The sequence below is a fragment of the Sorghum bicolor genome, chromosome 7 (genome assembly GCF_000003195.3).
Source record: "Sorghum bicolor cultivar BTx623 chromosome 7, Sorghum_bicolor_NCBIv3, whole genome shotgun sequence".
NCBI classification, from domain to species: domain Eukaryota; kingdom Viridiplantae; phylum Streptophyta; class Magnoliopsida; order Poales; family Poaceae; genus Sorghum; species Sorghum bicolor.
The window spans coordinates 52,100,860-52,107,001 of record NC_012876.2 but is presented as its reverse complement, the minus strand read 5'-3'; the positions used below and the strand labels follow the sequence as shown (position 1 = coordinate 52,107,001).

Here is a 6,142-nt window from a genome sequence, read left to right as displayed (position 1 = left end):
AGAATGGATTTGGCGCGTGAGGTGGGGTGACCTGAAAAAAAAAGGATGTAAGGCAACAAGTGAGATTACCACTGGTGCCTTTGAGCAAAAAGCAGCATTTGAGCAGACCAAGAAGGAAGGAAAGTGAAAAAAAACGGAGCATTAAGATGGAAGGTGGAGTGAATCTTACTGATGCAAGTCTAAAGCGTGCATGTCCCATAGCCTCCATTGCAGGCCGTAGAGTCGGGACAGTACTGGGTGAGGTTGATTCACTGAAGGTAGCAGATGAGACCGCGTGGGACAAAAGCCAAAGCGGTGGAACAGCATGCCACCGTGCTCTTGGTGGGTCAGTCCTTTTCCCACAAAAGCGTCTTTAGACTACACGAAAAGAAGGTACACATGAAACAAGTAATCATACTAAATATATATAGCAAAGTAAAAATGTAGAAGTGCAAGAGCAAGTCTCTGCACAAAAAACATGCAGACCTCCTCGATGGAAGACGGTTTCAGCGGGTGGATGATGTTCTGCAGAGCTGGATCGGCGAGCACGCCGGAAGCTAACTGGCCAATGAAATGGTCCATCTCGTCTACAAAACCAGAGTAATCATCAGTACATTCTGAGGGGCTAACTGGCATAGGTCGCTTCCCTGCAGTGATCTCAGCTGCGAGCGCAGCCGAGGCTGGTGTGCGGTGACCATCGTTCGGACTACATGCCATCAGGGCACCTAGTGGACAAAGGAGTAAAGACTGGGAAGGATGGAAGAGCAAGGGTCAGGCAGACTTGTAAATGGTGAAAGTTGAGTGGTGCATATGAACTGCACACACGAGCTGTATATATAGCCAAGGGAACACAAGAAACCAATACTTGCAAGAAAGAACTAATCCTACCACCTAGAACCGTAACCCAAAAAGGACATGACCGATAACTCAACAAATAACAGTATTGCATAACTATTTTTAACCATGTCTAACAACAAAGAACTAAAGAAAACTATCTCGGTGAATGGGCCCACAGAGAAGGTGACACCAAGTTTATTTTGTGTATCTCCGAGAAAGGAGGAAAGGAAACTACCAAAAGCTTACTCGCAATGCAAAACTCGATCACAAAATCTAAGACAATTACTTACATATTATTTATGATATTATGCTGATGTGGCAGCATGTTAATTGTAGAAAGGAAGTATAAAAATAAGGTTGTAGGTCTTATTTAAACTCTAAGTGCACGTTGTTCGCGGTAATAAATAACTTTAGACAAGATGACACAGTCTGTATTGTGAGTGCCCTAAAGATACTATGTTTGAGGGTATATATATTATGTTATACAATGATTTTACCTTTTATTTTGCAAATAGATTCTCCCAGTTGGTGAAATTCTAAGAGCAAGATTAATAATACAGACTACTTGGTGCCTGTAAGGTTTCTTACAGGCTTCTCACAGCCCACCCATACAATAGTGAGCTATTCACTATTAGTACATGGCCTATTTATCTCTCTCACAAAGTTTCTTGGTTTCTGTGCCTAAGCTTGCTGTAAGGTTATAGCCTGCTTCTCCTCTCCTTCCTCATTTCTCTCTTCCACCTCAGCATTTAGCCCGCTTACAGCCCACTATAATACTTGTTCTAAGGTGACGCACAAACTCACTTGGTGTAACGACGAGTGATTGCATTAGGCCTTGTTTAGTTACCAAAAATTTTTAAGATTTCCCGTCACATCGAATCTTAAAGACTATAATACACATGCATGAAGCATTAAATGTAGATGAAATAAAAACTAGTTGCACAGTTTGTCTGTAATTTGCGAGACGAATCTTTTCAGCCTAGTTACTCCATAATTGGATAATAATTGTCACAAACAAACGAAAGTGCTACAGTAGCCAAAGCCAAAAATTTTCGCGAACTGAACAAGGCCTTCAATGAGTGGGAAGACTTTCTCAAATAACAACTACAAATGTAGTGCGCATCTGCAACCGTGGATACAATCGAAACATGTTTATTTTGCAATAACACTGAGAACGTAGAAGGGTGATTAGATGGGTGTGGTTGGCTAGTATGCATATAGTCATAAATGAAGACATCAATGCGTTTGCACAAAACTGAGGCATCGGAAAAGAAGGTGGCGCCAAAAAGAAGCCTCCCGCGCAAATCCGAAATCGTTCAAAATTTGTAGAAAAGCTAGAACCTTGTTGAGGAAGGAGCTGCAACCGAGACGAGTGTATAAAAGGGGAGTCAATGACTTAGGGGCCAGCTGAAAACCAAATAGACACCGGGGTTTTAGCCAAACCAACAGAAAAAAAAGGGAGGATGTCGCTTGGTAGCCAGAATTGCTTGGGATCCTTGAGCGCAAGAAGTACAACACTACGAAGAAGTGCGGATGTGGTGACATTCCGTGATCAAAACAGGCTGACGGTGATGATCAAACATTTTGTTAATGCAAGCATGCAGCCACGGGACCAGGGGAGGCTTGTGATAAACCACAGCCAAGTGTACACGGTGAGTGATTCAAGCAAATAACTTTGTCAATCACACAAATAACAGGTGTTCCGTGACAGGGCCGACGGAAATGGGGAGGAGGGGCTAGCCTTTATGTGTATATCAGCAGCTTAGAACATGACAAGAAAGTTTATGGTGGCAACAGGTTCGTGTGTGCAGGAAATTAACATGGATTGACCAGACGGAGGGCTGGACAGACTACGTGATCTACAACGGAACGGGAGCCATGAATGGGAGGATTTGGTAAGCACACAACAAAAATTATAAGGAGATCCTACTAAAATCCCAATAATTTATCAATTGGATGATATCCAATGATGAATGATTATAAGAAAATTTAGTCTTGCAATGTCTATATGACATCCTCATGGGGTTTACAAACCTAATGCATGCAGGTCTAGGGGGGAGGATGGGTTTACGGACCTGAGTGGGTCAATGTAAGTACACGCCATGCCCGAATAGCACAAAAAAAACCATGCAAATGTGCTAATACAACTAGTTACTTTGAACAGAATAGGTGCGTACTACATCATCAACGGAACCGTGACAACAATACATAATACGCTGTGACTGGACACTCTCACCGCTCGGTAAGATCGATGACGTATGAAAAAAATATGATTATCCATAAAAATAAACAAACAAGTAAGTAAGCTATTTGCATTTAAAAAAAGATTTACCGCAAAAACTTGCAGGCAAGTGTTAAATAACAAAAAAGGTTTACCGCAAAACTTGCAGGCAAGTGTTAAACCATAACGAGGTGACAGAGCACTTGTTGAGCGTCGTGCATGAGCATTTAGAGATGGAGAGCAGGTACATTAGCAAGCTGCAAATGGTAGTGTGCACTCCAAAAGCTACGATGGCTATGCACGCAGAAGCAATGATTTCTATGCTGACAGATGATGATGCGAGGTAAATGAGAACCAAGAAACCACGCATGTAGAACTTAGACATAGAACAATATTTAAAAATCACGATGAGATTGTTGGAGTCCACAAACAAAACTCATTACTAATCTGTCGCTCCGCAGGACATCGGAGACCGAGACGGCGGAGGCCTTGGAACTAGACGAAGCAACACTACAGTGAGTCCCTCCTGCGAAATCAGCCTTCTCCAAAAAAGGCTTGGGTTTGCACAGGCAGTAACATGCTAACCAAGTTCTGAAACATAATCATGGCAGGGTGGCGTTGGAAGGATTAATCAATGAAGGGATGATCTACAACACCATTGATGAGAAACACTACAAGCTGGCTGAAAACTGATGTTGCGATAGATGCCATGAGACAACCTTTGACGCACCCGATGGGGAAAAACATACATTTCTCTAGGTGATATAACCACATGTAGATGGAGTTTTCAGATGTTACTGTCAAATAAAACTGCAAAATGATGCCATACTCAATGTGTGTGAGCGTTGTGGAATCGAAACATTTGAAAAAAAACATTGATAAAATTGGTATTGTGGCACCAAATGCCAGCAAAAAATAAATGATTACATGCAAAAAAAAAGTTCAATGCATAGGTGTAGCGGAAAATTAGGAATCACAAGTTAATCAGCAACCTTAAATAGGGACAAATACAAATATTGTGCGCACGCAGAATTGTACACCAAACGTGCGAGTGAGCCTCATTGAAGGACAACAAACTTAACAGGAAAACAAAATAGTTGAGAGCGTGGATGGGTGGGACTACGATCATAAACAAATAAATTCACGGATATATACTCATTCGCACAATTGAACACAGATATGCCAAGAGACCGGTAATACAGCAAGAAGATGTGGTGTGTGCGCTAATGAGGTTAGTGGTAAACAATTACATATTTACTTTAGGCAGCGACCTGAACATGGGAGGAACGCTTCCAAAATTGCCTGAAAGGGATGACAGCTCTGCAAGCAATATAGAAGCCTAATCTTGGAGTTGGCCCTGGGACGAACCAAAAAACAAAAATTCAAAAACCCAATATGGAAGTACAGATGGTTCATGAACTCCATCAAGAAAGAAAAATAAAAGTGAAGTGTACCACGCCAAGCGGTGGGGACAACCGCTCCCCATCAAAGCACCGTATAAAATATAGCACAAACAGTCCACTACGATTCATACTGCATAGGTGACAAGAAAAATGTGAGCAAAGCACATACATAAAAACAAACAGCATGCTGATGTGCACACGTAGGATATGTATGTACCAGCGAGCTTACCAAGTAGACAGAGACGGGTTGGTTTGATAGAGCTCAAGCCGAGCATTTCCCCAGTCATTAATCCACCAGGGGAAGAGCGTAGTCGATAACATCGACATAGCGGATTTTAACAACTTCGTGACGGCCTCGTACGCAATGTGGGGTGCACCGCTAATATTCGATGAGCAGCAAGGGTCATATACAACACTGGTGTTGTCACCTAAACGCCACGCAAAGCATACCCAACGGTATTGTAGAAGCACCGGGAAAAACATCTGGGGGGAGCAAGGAGGTGAGACAAGAAAAAGATTAATAATACCAAAAACACAAAAGACCAATTGGTCAACAAGTAGCAAGAATAAAGCACAAACAGAAAGCTGACCGCACACAAAATCAATACAGTACAAGCAAAGAAGTTAGTATGCCAAGCCATACAATTTTAGAAGCGCTGACTCCATATCGGATATGACGTCCACAGAAATGTGAGCATTGTACTGGGTTAGATATGTCAAAAAGTCCGGCAAGAAGTGACACCTGAAAAAAAAAAGAGCAGAAAAAAATGAATATGCACTGCATCTTTAGAAACAAATGTACGTGGAAAGGGCACCAGATATTGTGGTAGACACCATGAAATCTGATTCAACAAAGTGCCTCCAACGCAAGTGGCCTTCCAGCGAATAAAGATCGTCATCAGCTTGCTTAAAGCGACGAATGACAACATCAAATAATTCCATTTCGAGCTCAACTTCTCCCAAAAACTGCGCTTTGATAGCGAAAGTGAGAACTTCAATATACTTGGGGCAAAAGTGGATAATCCATGGCCTGTCACAAAAATTAAAGAATGAGAACCAAGAGAACAGTTTTAAAAGGGAAAATTAATCAAGCACATGTCAATTCGTTCTAAAATGACAAGAACATATGGGTTGCGTGTTGTACACCAGGACATTTGGACACCTGGATATGATAAAAAAAACTTACTCATTGATGTCTTCAACATAAGTTAGCTTCCAGCGAATAACAGATGTCATGTCTGCATCAATAGTGAACGAACCAGCAAAGTTTCTAATTTATCAAAAAAAATGACAAAAGCGCAAAAAAAAATGTATTGAAAGTCGAGAAACCAACCTCTACAAGGATCTTAAGAATACGAGTCATCAAAACAACAGCGTCCCACAAAGCTGGCTTGCCAGAGCCGTTAGCTTCGCCTGATGTTGAAGGCTGTGAACTAAACCAATGGTAACAAATTCCAGAATCGGACCTTAGCTGCAACTGATGACAAACATGGAAAAAAGTAGTGTAGGAGGGGGTTATGGAACGTAGAATTTCATCAAAATGATGGACGCATATAAAGTTGACGAGAAGATAATATGCAAAATATGTAAGGAAAAGACCTTAGTCCTGCACGGGTCAACAATATCACCCCCAAAAACAGAGAGAGAAGAAACTGCGGCTATCATGGATCGGATGCGCCCTGCTGTGAAGCAACGAATACGA

General features: G+C 41.8%; 1 long non-coding RNA gene across 1 annotated transcript; it reads right to left on the bottom strand.

Moving 5' to 3' along the window:
- Window positions 4,054-4,899, bottom strand: LOC110436831. The gene is made up of 3 exons (XR_002454688.1): window positions 4,670-4,899; window positions 4,492-4,570; window positions 4,054-4,394 (listed from the first exon to the last, which is right to left on the bottom strand). It is a non-coding gene; the product is annotated as an uncharacterized LOC110436831 (long non-coding RNA).